Genomic DNA, 12548 nt, shown 5'->3' with positions numbered 1-12548 from the left:
AAAATTTTAAAGCAAGGTCATAATTCTGTCACTTTACAGATAACAAAATGTTGGTAAAAGAAAAACTTCTTTGTGTTTTAAAATCCAAACGAACATAAAAGTGTTAAATTTAAGTCTTATGTTTCTATTAAAAATTTTATTTTAATTTTTAAAGTATTTACAAAATTATGTAAAAAATAATGTGGTTAGCCTTTTTAAACAATATAGTTAATTTAATGCACAGTAAACACCTAAGTATGCTTTATAGTACCCTTAGTTTTAACTTTGTGCTACAGCAATGGTTGTTCTTTATTTCTGCATTAAAAAAACTATTATTTTAAGTGCATTCAAAATATCAGCACATTATACAAATCTGTATATTTGTGTCGCAGTGAAAAAATAATATAAATGAAAAAATATATTATATATAATTTTATAAGAATATATAAAAATAACTAAACTTTATAAGCAAATTAACTAGTATTAAATACAATTTTAGTCTTAAGTTCTAGGTGTGTAAATGCATCAGATGTCTTTAACTATATTTTGTAATAATCTAAGCATTTAGTTAATTTAGTATATAATATTTTTTACAAATTATTCACTTAAAGTCTTCATAGTAAAAACAGTTGTTTGTATTTTTAAAATCAGTTTTTATACCTTTAATAATCATAGTTCATGCTATTGTGTTTAATCATAAAAATTTTAACACTTTATTGCAGCTGTCTTACTGTTCTACTGCAAAACCAATTTAAATAAAACCTATTCATTTACAGCAAATGATTTCATACTTCAGAGTAAAGACTCCTTCTACAGTGCTCATTAACCATTTTACTTAAAAATTTTTACTGCTTATTAACCATTTTACTTAATGTTTTAAACTTCAAATTAAAATTGTTTTAAAAATGTTTTGTGTTAATTCTAAACCTTAAAATTTATTTTCAGCAAAGTTCCACTCCATCTACATTAAGTACTTCTCAAAACTAAAAAAGTTTTTCTACAAAATTTTTTTTTCTTCTCACAAACATGCTAGCTAAATATTTAAAAGCGCTTGTCAATTTTTATAATAATTCTTAAATCAATCCTTTTGGTCTGTTTATGTGTCTGTTGTGGATGAATGAAAGTGGCCACAAGTGTAAAATGTTGTGTTTAGTGTTGTTTTGTTTTGTCTGTTTATTTGTTATCTCTACATTTTATAATAATACAATTTTTAAAGCCTTATCCATTTTTCAAATTTCAATTAATTTTTTCAACCTGGTTCAGTCTGGTCAGTTCACAAACTGGCATCTTGCAACTAAAAATCAATGTTTTAAAAATTATGTATTAAGCTAGCTTTGTCCTTCTAAAAAAACATGGCGGAAGGTGTGTGGAGATGGCAAACCCCAGATTTCTCAATGGCCATCGGGATAACTTTTCCCTGGAGAATTTCTGGACTTTGCCGTCACCCGGCTTTCCTGTTATGTGTAAATTCAGGCCTATATAATATGTATTTATTTTAGCTAAAAAATAGCATCTAGCTTTAAAATAATAACTAAAAAGTTTAAAAAAAATCATTTAGGTTCAGTTTAAAAGTTTTTAAAAAAATTGGCAATTGTTAATTATAAAAATTTTTTGAATGCTGAAGTCTAACAAAAAATTTCCGCAGCCTTCCAGCAGTCCTGTCTTCATCCACTTCAAAAAAGCCTGTCACCCCCTCCTGCCAGCCGCCTTTCCTGCAAACCTGTTTCTTGACGGACTCCACCTTTGACAATGCTGAATTAAGCACTCTGCCTAGCTGCCTTAAATGCCCACCATTGCAACCAACAACCTCCATTGCAAACAAGTCACGGTCGTAAAACTTGCTTACTCAAACCATATATGTGCCCGGCCCTGTTCAACAATCAAACCTTTGCAATCAAACCATATTGTTAACAACTCTTCCATCTTCATTGAAGCCCCCAACTCCACTTATTTTGTTTGCTCCACTAAATTTTCTCCCCATATTGTTACTGAAATGTTTCTTGCTTATCATGATTATTATGTTTTAGCTTTGTTAATGCCTAAAATAACCATCAAAGCCTGTTGGTCCGGTTTCCACCTTGAACCTCATCCTGCAAATGGTCAATGCCTCTGCCCAAGCGCTCTCCAACACCAGCTATAAACACTGTTCAATCCTGCAATTCAACCAGTTTCGCCGTTTTATGAAAGCATCAACACAACGTTTAAACCTCCTATCTACACCGAATGACTCTAAACTTCTTCTCTGAAAGTTCAGCCTCAACGTCATTAACTCACTATTGGGCAAGTTGTGAGCTACGAACTCTGCCTTCTGGCCATCCTCCTCCTTCTCAAGTTATTTTAAATATTATAAATGCCTCTGCTCTAGCCCTCACAGACCCATATTATGAACACTGTTAGCTTAGCTTCTCTCCTCAACCCCTACGATACTGTTAGTTCCCTTGCTGATGTAGTTCTTCAAAATCGTCGTACTTTATATTTGCGCCCTTATAAAGGAAGGGGGAGTCTGTGTGGCCCTTAAAGAACTATGCTGTGTATTTAAAGACAAATCTGGATTAGTTAGGGAATAGTGTTTCTACGTATTGGGTAACGGTATGAAGAAGTTCCAGAAACGTTTTGACCAAGAACAAGGTTGGGTAACAGGGTTGGTTTTTCTCTTCTCCTTGGATACATACATTACTGTCCACTATTTTGGGCCCTCTTATTAGCCTCATGCTGCTCCTTTCCTTTGACCCAATCGGGCTTTTCCGCAAACTTACTGCCCTTGTTAAAAACCAAGTAAATGAGACGGCAAAAAACCTCTGTTCAAGTTCAACTACCAACAGTTAACCCAACGTGACTCCTGTGAAAACTTGGCTATTGTCACCGAAGCCGCCCTTCCAGCCACTAAGTTTTCAGGAGATAAAGCGCATAGCTAACAAACGGAGCTCGCTCCGGTACTTGTGCTCTCGGCTGAGTGGAGATACCTACGACGGGATAGCAAGGTCCCAGTTAGGGACACAGCTCCCTAAAAGGCTACAACACATAATTCGGATCTCTTGTATTCACCCCACAGGCGCTTGTAGCACCTTTTAAATGCGGCTTTGGCCGTGTCCGACCTGGTCAAACCTTGTAGCCTAAGACACGGTTCTTCCACCCAGCTCACGACGACTTTCCTTCCTTTTATTAGAAGAGAAAGGGGGAGATGTTGGGGACTGACTTGTTGAGGGCCATTTTGCTATTCTTTCTGCCATAATCCAGCCTTTCACCTAAAGGCTACATGCAGTCTTGCTGTAAAGTTCTTGGGCCAAAGAGAAAGGAAAATGCAGCTGCAAAGTATAATTAATCTTTTAGCCCGGAGGAGAGCAACACAGCCCAGTACCATTCCCAGAAAAGAGCCTTACTCCCTTAACCATATCCCTGAGTTTTACAAGACATTCATTATTGTTGTATTGCTACATTGTCTGTTCAAGATCACTGAGGCAAGCACATCTTGCACCACCTCCTGATAGTCAAGCAATTAGGAATGCAGCTAGAAGGTCACAAGAGTTTCCATGGATACTGCAAGAAGTATTGCCCACTTGCCTTATTTGGAATAATGAGAGTAATTTTATGCCAAAAGTGTGATTGACATCACCCTTGTACTGCCCCCTTCTCCTTCTCTATATAAGAAGGAGCTGTAGCCAAATAAAGGTTGCCCTTGAGCAGTGAGAACATTGCCTTGGGTCTTTATTATTAACCTCTCTCAGATTTTTTACAGTGTGGTTGTGCTTCTACCCAGCAAAATAGGAGTGCGGTTGTCTGAGAAGTCTTCCCAGCTAATTCCTGCTGGCCGGGCCCCCCTGGGGGGGCTTCAGGACCCCGCAAGGATTTAGCTAGGAAATAAGCCAGAAATAGGTTTTTGTGAATCCCAAATAAAGAAAATCACCAAGAGAATAGATGAGCATGTCTAGAGAGGTATCAGGGGAGTAAAGAAAAATGGAGAGAGCAAGGGGATGGGAAAAAAATAAAACAGTTTCAGGCTCTGTGGGAGAGTATTGGCTGAGTCACCTTCAACAGCTGGGTGATCTAGAGAGAGTTTGGGGACTTTGAAGAAACAATGTCAGAGGGATGTGGATGTGCAATAAAAAAAAGGGTCAGATTGCAGTTTGCGTTGCATAAACTGGAAGCAAGGACATTGTAAAATTATAGCATGCCACTCTCTAATAGCTTGGGCTCTAAAGGAGGGAGAATAATAGCATCTGCAGTGAGACACAGGAATAAGGAATCAATTTTATTAGAACAGAACTTCTTGGGCCAAAGAGATAGCACAGTAGTAGAGTATTTGCCTTGCATTTGACCAACCTGGGAAGGACCCAGTTCAATTCCAGGCACCCATATCGTACCCATAGCCCTGCCAGGGGCGATTTCTGAGTGCAGAGCCAGGAGTGACCCCTGAGCACCACTGGGTGCAGCCCAACAACCAATCAATTAATCAATAAATAAATGAAGTTAAAAATAGAGCAACTCTTAATGCTTTTAGGTTTTGTATTGGTCAAGATTCCAGTTTGCAAGTGATAGAAATTATATTTAAGTTAATTGAAGGAAAGGAGCATGTGTATGGTTCAGCACTCCAAAGACTGCTGATCCCTTACCCCTCACCTCCTCCTCTCTCCAAGAATTTCTTTTACCCTCTTCCTTTCCACTTTCAGACAGGTTTCAATCAAATAACATTAAAAAACGCATAAAAAACTACAAAAATTAGAATCTTTCATGGAGGCTTAAGGTCTCTCTCTTAGGAATTCTGTCAAGCTCATGGAGTGATCATAAATTTGACTTAAAGACGAGAAAGTCTGTGGCATCAATATTATCAGGAACATACAGATGTAGAAGGAGAGTGATCTGGTTCCCCACAAAAAGAGTAGATACCAATAACATATGCAGAAGAAACAGGTAAGAGGCAGAGAGTCTTACTCTCCTATGACATTAAGATGGAAGGAATTTTACATTAACCAATGCTTGGATCTGACGTATGGCTGAGAGAGGAAGGAAAGGAAGTATAAGGTAACCTAGAACTTTATTACTGTTATTATCACTACTATTACTCCCACCAACACCAAGACCAACACTACTACTACTAACACCACTACTATTAACACCACTACTACTAACACCACCACCACCACGACTACTATGACTACAACTACTACTATAACTATGACTACAATGACTACTGCTGTTGCTGCTGTTACTACTACTACTACTGTTTTGAGTGCCACATCTGGTAATACTTGGGGATTATTCCTGCCTCTACACTCAGGAAATACTTCTGGAGGTACTCAAAGGAGCATATGTGATGATAGTGATTAAACCCTGGTTGACCACATGGAAAGATAGAACCCTACCCACTGTAATATAACTCTGACCCCAACAATTTAAAACTTTATAAATTGAAATAGTGGATGATGAGAACCGTATTGGGAAGCTTGAAGTGGAATGAACATAAAAGTAATGTCTAAATATGCTATGACTAGATGCCCTTGAGGGATGCTTTCTTTTTAACATTTTTGTAGTACTGAAAGGGGGTGGATTTATTGGACCCTTGAAGAGAAAATAGTAGTGAGACAGCTCAGGAAGAGCAGGTGGTTATGAAACCAAGGGACAGGAATAAGATTGAAACATTCAGTGTCACCTGTGTCATCTGTGTCATCCAAAGAACTTTGTAACAGCTGAGTTTGAATATTGATGAGCTTCATTCTCTACATAGTGGTTACTGAACCATAGGGAAACTGATTGAGAACTGCATGGAATATGTGAATGATAGGCAGTGATACAAAGTTTTGTGAAAATGAAGTGGGAAGCCGAATCTTGTTCAGTAAGAAAAGAAAACATGCCTGGATATTTCATGAGAAACTGGGCTGTTAAAATAAAACTGGGCTTCCTACTCTTTAGCAAAGGCACATTACATATGGCCTCTCTTTGCAAAGGATAAAAGAGTAAGATGGGAAGCAAAAGCAGTTGGTGACTCATGTTGCTTCCATGTTAATCTAAAAATGGTTGAATAGAAGGACATACCACTTTGAATGAAATAAACTTCATGAAAGTCTAATAACAATTGCATTAAAATATATAAAACCCTGATATTCTCACAGGAGCCTATCCAGAACTTCTAGATCTGATAAAATAACATAAAATGTGATTAATAATATTGTAAATCCTGTTGATTGAAAAACTCAGGGACATATGATAAATGGACCTGGCTCTTTGATTTAAGCCAATATCACTAAAATAAGCTTTCATATCCAAGAAGAATAATGTCTTGCCTGCAGGATAGAACAGAACATCAGAAAATGCAGTTGTCTTTTGAGGTTTCTTTCCACACATTAAGTTCTCTTGCAACATTTTGTATTTGAATCTTTGTGTTTATATACTAAGCATCTAGCCTGAAATAGTCACTGTATTAGTAACCTTGTTAAATCATTCATCAAATTTTTAATGTACATTAAAACACTAGCCAAAAACAAAGGAGGCATCCACAAATACAAATAAAAGAAGTCATCAGGTAACTTGTTTTGTTTGATTTCTTTTCTTTTTGTGATTTTCTTTCCCAAAATTTGGTACAAAGATGTGTGATTAAAGAGGAGAGGGGCAAATAGTTACAAGAGTAATAACAAGGTTTAAAACAAAAATATAGAAAATAAAAATTCTAAGATATCATGAACTTTTCATCTTATCTAGTCAAAAGGTTACCAAAATTTAAATAAATTAATAACCATAATAGAATACTAACATAGTGACAATATCACTCCTGGTTTTGGGTTTGGATCTACTATTGATACATTAACAGTTCTCTTTGGGTTAGATGCCTCTCCCTTTAAAGTAGGCAACTTTTGTTTTTAAATCTCCATGTGATATTTTTCTTTATTTAAGCACCATGATTACATACATGATTGTTATTGGATTTCAGTCATGAAAAGAACATCCCTCCAGGGCCGGGAAGGTGGCTTGCCTTGCAAGCGCTAGCGTAGGACGGCAGTTCGATCCCCCGGCGTCCCATATGGTCCCCCCAAGCCAGGGGCAATTTCTGAGTGCATAGCCAAGAGTAACCCCTGAACGTCAAATGCGTGTGGCCCAAAAACCAAAAAAAAAAAAGAACATCTCCTTCACCAGTGCAACCTTCCCACCATCAATGTCCCCCATCACCATCTTTCCCAACTCCCTGCCTATATTCCAGACAGACATTCTACTTCTCTCACTCATTAACATTGTCATGATAGTTATGTAGTCATCTCTCTAACTAAACTTACCACTTTATGTGGTGAGTTTCACATCGAGAGCCAGTCCTTCTAGCACTCATCTTTATTGTCTCTGGACATTATTACAATAATATCTTGTTTTTCTTAAAACCTATAGATGAGTGAAAGTATTATGTCTATCTCTCCCTCTGACTTATTTCACTCAGCATAATAAATTTCATGCACATCATGTGCAGGAAAATTTCATGACTTCATTTCTCCTGACAGCTGCATAATATTCCATTGTGTATATGTATCATAGTTTCTTTAGCCATTCATCTGTTGAAGAGCATCTTGATTGTTTCCAGAGTTTGGCTATTGTAAATAGTGCTGCAATGAATATAAGTGTGAGGAAGCATTTTGTACTGTGTTTTTGTGTTCCTGGTTATATTCCAAGGAGTAGTATAGCTGAATCATATGGGAGCTCAATTTCTAGTCTTTCGAGGAATCTCCATATTGTTTACCATAAAGGCTGCACTAGACAGCATTCCCACCAACAGTGAATGAGATTTCATTTCTCTCCACATCCCCACCAGCACTTATTGTTCTTGTTCTTTGTGATGTGTGCCAGTCTCCGTGGTGTGAGATGTTTTTATTTGCATCTCCCTCATAATTAGTGATGTGGAGCATTTTGTAGTTCTTCTTTGAGAAAGTGTCTGTTCATTACTTCGATCCATTTTTTGATGGGGCTAGAAGTTTTTGTCTTGTTAAGTTCTGTCAGTAACTTGTATATCTTAGATATTAGCCCATTATCTGATGGGTATTGGGTGAATAGTTTCTCCCTTTCTGTGGGTGGCTTTTGTGTTCTAGGCATTATTTTCTTTGAGGTGCAAAAACTTCTCATCTTAATATAGTCCCATCTGTTTATCTCTGCTTCCACTTTTTGGAGAGAGCTATTTCTCCCTAAAGATGTCTTTAGTCTCAATGTCAGAAAGTGTTTTACCTACGTGTTGTTCTATATACCTTGCAATGGTCCTCAAACATTTTAAAAAGGGGGCCAGTTCACTGTCCCTCAGACCGTTGAAGGGTCAGGCTATAGTAAAAACAAAAACTATGAACAAATTCCTATGCACACTGCATATATCTTATTTTAAATTGAAAAAACAAAATGGAGACAAATACAATATGTGGCCTGTGGAGTGTAGTTTGAGGACCACTGCATGGTTTTGGACTTCATATCAAGGTCTTTAATCCATTTGGATTGGACCTTTGTGCATGGTGTTAGACCGAGGTCTAAGTTCGCTTTTTTGCAAGTGGTTGACCAGTGTGCCAACACCACTTATTGAAGAGGCTTTCTTTGTTCCATTTAGGATTTCTTGCTCCTTTATCAAAAATTAGGTGCTTGCATATCTGGGGAACATTCTCTGAATACTCAAGTTTACTCCACTGATCTGAGGGTCTGTCTTTATTCCAATACCATGCTGTTTTAATGACTATAGCTTTGTAATACAATTTAAAGTTGGGGAAAGTGATGCCTCCCATATTCCTTTTTCCAAGGGTTGCTCTAGCTATTTGCGGGTATTTATTGTTCCAAATTAATTTCAGGAGTGTTTGTTTAATCCACTTCTTTGAAGAATGTCATGGGTATATTTAGAGGGATTGCATTAAATATGTACAATGCTTTAGAGATTATTGCCATTTTAATTATGTTAATCCTACCAATTCCCCATGTGATTTTTAATGCTATCTATATTCCAGTTTTACTCTCAGGAACCATCACTGACCTAGTCATCAATCCCGAGTTTACAGTTGAGTGACTATGAGTTGTAGCTTTAGATATAGGCCAGTATTTTTCTCATGGACACATAAGGTTATAGTCTCATGTGACTAAAAATTAATTCATAAAAGCATGTATTTTAATCATTAGGAGATGCCAGAAGACTAAAATTGAAGTAGAAACTCTTTTCTGTTAGACTTTAAGCTGTAGAATTTCATACCTAAAACTTCTGAAAGTTACATATTACTCACTTAGAAACTTTAGGTATTCATTACATCACTTGGGCTCCTAGATCAAATTAGTACTGAAGTCTTTTCTGCTATTAGACTTCTCTGTTGTATCTGTCAATAAATTCCCATTGTGCTTCAGTGAGTTCAACTTCAGTTTTTAATCACTTACCCTTAAACAAGTTCTAAGGGAACAAACTTGTATCAGCTTAAATCCCAATCAGATTATTGTTTATCAGAAGATTTAATTGTTGTACTTGGACAAGATCAACTATATATATACAACTATATATATAGTTGGTATATAAATTTAAACTTATGGTACTTATGTAACATTTTTACTTTCAGCATCTGAACATCAAATTTTATACATAGAAAAAAGTACAACTATTAGCACTTATATTATATTTAGTAGAGCCTAATATTAAATAACAAAATACACAGCCAAAATTCATATATAGCAATGTGCTTTTAAAATGGGTTCTGGAAAAATTTTAAGCAGTACTCTAATTACCAGTTCTTACATTTTCACAATATACTACATCACAAAGTCAAGCGCAAAAAGACTTCAGTTTCATTGAATTTCCTGTCAAAGTCTTCAACAATTTTGAAGACAGAAGATTTTATGTCTGAAGGTACAAAAAATTTCATCTTGTCTAAGCTCAGTCACAAACTATTGAAGAGCACTTTAATATTAGCAAAAACCCAAGAGAGAATTTACCTTAATTTAAAGAAAATGACAGTAAACTCATCCACTAACTTTAAAAGCACCTGTTTGAAAAAGAAAAAAGAAGGCTCAGGAATTGAAAGTGTATGCTACTCTTTCTGGTTTTTTTTCTCTCCTATGACTGTACTGTTCTTTTTCTCCCATGATAAATAAACCGCAATGTGAATGAAAGTCTACAATAAGCAAAGGAATACTTTCACCATTATTGGTGAAGAAATAATTTCTGGAAGTAAATCATCTGAACTATGGTATACCTGATGGTGTCCAGATAATTTACTTACATTTGCTTCAAAATTGTTACAATGCTTTTATTTTAACAGGACATTTCTATACAACCAGGCAAAGTGTTCAGCATATAGATGAACTATATGATATAAACACGCTTCTTAGATAGGAAACTAATTCAGTGCATATCCCACACAATTATACATAGTGCAAAGACTATAGTAAAGAACTCCACAGTGTTAACAAAATATCTTAAGAGGCTGAAGTATTCATCTGTCACCAGTATTAGATGTCTCCCAGCCCATGTCTAGCATGTCCCCAGGATAGCCTTGGTAACCTCTATATCATTGTCTCTAAATAGCACAGAGAAAAATTGTCATCAGCATTAAATATGTCAGTCTGTTCAACTTCTCCTGTTCAGATTACAAGGTATCCACCAAAGGCAGATAGAAAAGGGTAACAATTATCATTTTAGTATTTGTCATGTGCCTGGAAATATATTTTTAAGTTATATATTTGGGGGTAAAATCATGAAATTTTTCTATACATGGATGTATGTGGAAACTATTATGCTGAGTGAAATAAGACAGAAGGAGAGAGATAAACACAGAATAGTCTCACTCATTTATGGGATTTAAGAAAAATAAAATATGTAATAATACCAGAGACACTAGAGATAAGGGCTGGAAGGACCTCCATGGCATGAAGCTTACCACAAAAAAGTGGTGAGTGCAGTTAGAGAAATAATTACATTAACAACTATTATGACAATGGTAATGAGTGAGAGAAGTAGAACACCTCGAATAAAAGCAGGGTGTTGGAGAGGTTGGAAATGGGGGGGTATTGATGGTCAACGTTGCACTGATAAAGGGGGGTGTTCTTTTTTATGACTGAAACCCAACTACAAATATGTTTGTAATCATGGTGCTTAAATAAGGATATTTAAACAAATAAAGGAAAATGATAAATATGTAAATAAATAAAAAATAATGTAATTATGTAAACTTTATTCTAATTTATTTCTTATATGAAATATAATTAATAAATTTATTATTTGGTATGTTGAGATAAAATCTTATAACTAAAAACACTGAATAAAAACAAGGCAAACTATATTAATAAAAATAGTCTTTCCAAAAAAAATTAAATTGTTACAAATTCATGCAAAATTGGAAGATATAAGTAGAGAAAATCCCTTCCTTAAACAATCAGTCTTAATTCTGAGAGATAAACATTAATAATTTTTTCAGGAAGCTTTCTTAAACATATGCATCAAAACATATAAATTAAAATGTCTTGCATGCCTGAAATGTCAATACTTAAATAAACATGGGTATAAATAACAAAGCATGAGTATGTACCCATTTTCTCTATCTTATGATCTTTTTGAATAGGCAGATCCAGAAATTCACCTATTAAGAGACAGTTTTATTCTGTGAAAAAGGTTAGTAGTGTCCAGGGACAGGAGATGGGGCTCTGTGGTGAAGCATGTGCTTGTATGTATGGGGTGTTGGCTTGATCATAGGCATAACACACACAAACAAAAGAAAAATGAATCAATTATAATCATGCAAATACTAGTTCATCAGACACCCAACAGCCTGGGATTCAAATATGAGGAGACAATTATGTATGTGCTGTAACAAAAATCACTCTTATTCTTGGCTTGCAAAGTTTGGAGAGAAAATGGATCAACTTGAAAAAAGGACTGCTTTTCCATTGTTTTCTGGATAAAAGAAAATCAGCTTTCTCTGGAGTTAGGAACATTAGTTGAGTGACTCATAATGCAGTTTGATCAGTGAAAGGTACAGATATGGAGGGTTCACTAGGAGAGCAAAAGTCCTTGTCAACTCATTACCATATCCAATAATTTTCCCTCAACAGGTTTCCATAGAGGATGTGGCTACAACTGAATTTAAAACTTGGAGGAAAATGACTGAGTCTATGTTTGCAAATTACATGCAGCTCTTCCTTCTGTAGTACAAACAAGGACCATCATGGCCTCTTAAGATCCTGGAAGAAAGAAGTATTCTCAAAACTGGCAGCAGCCATGCACAAGTAGTGGCACAACAATAGCCATGCACAAGTAGTGGCAAGACCAGACAGTATAGCTCAGTAAGAGAAGGAGATGCAATACCAAGGACAAGAGGAAACAAGCACTACTGTGATGGCTTCTGCTCATGTGTGAAGTTGGACTAATACGGTGCTTCTCAATTATTTTCTGTCATGCCCCTCTAGAAAGAAGAAAACATTTTTTCACACCCTCCGTGCAACTGTAATAGGTATCTTTATTTAAAAAACTTTAATCTACAAAACAAAAATATATAAAAAATTTTTTTAATTTTTTTTTTTAATTTTTTAATCAGAGGTGATGTCTGGACTAATGGCTACAATGAGCACATTTTGCAATGCATAGCTTTTCG

The 12548-nt window shown here is 35.8% G+C and overlaps 1 non-coding gene across 1 annotated transcript; it reads left to right on the top strand.

Moving 5' to 3' along the window:
• The first annotated feature begins 215 nt into the window (after positions 1 to 215).
• Positions 216 to 345, top strand: LOC126023113 (small nucleolar RNA SNORA22). Its single transcript, XR_007500324.1, has one exon. It is a non-coding gene; the product is annotated as a small nucleolar RNA SNORA22 (small nucleolar RNA).
• Positions 346 to 12548: the final 12203 nt, after the last annotated feature.

This window comes from Suncus etruscus, chromosome 11 (assembly GCF_024139225.1).
Source record: "Suncus etruscus isolate mSunEtr1 chromosome 11, mSunEtr1.pri.cur, whole genome shotgun sequence".
NCBI lineage: Eukaryota > Metazoa > Chordata > Mammalia > Eulipotyphla > Soricidae > Suncus > Suncus etruscus.
The sequence above is the reverse complement of the archived record's forward strand: the minus strand, read 5'-3'. Positions and strand labels throughout refer to the sequence as shown.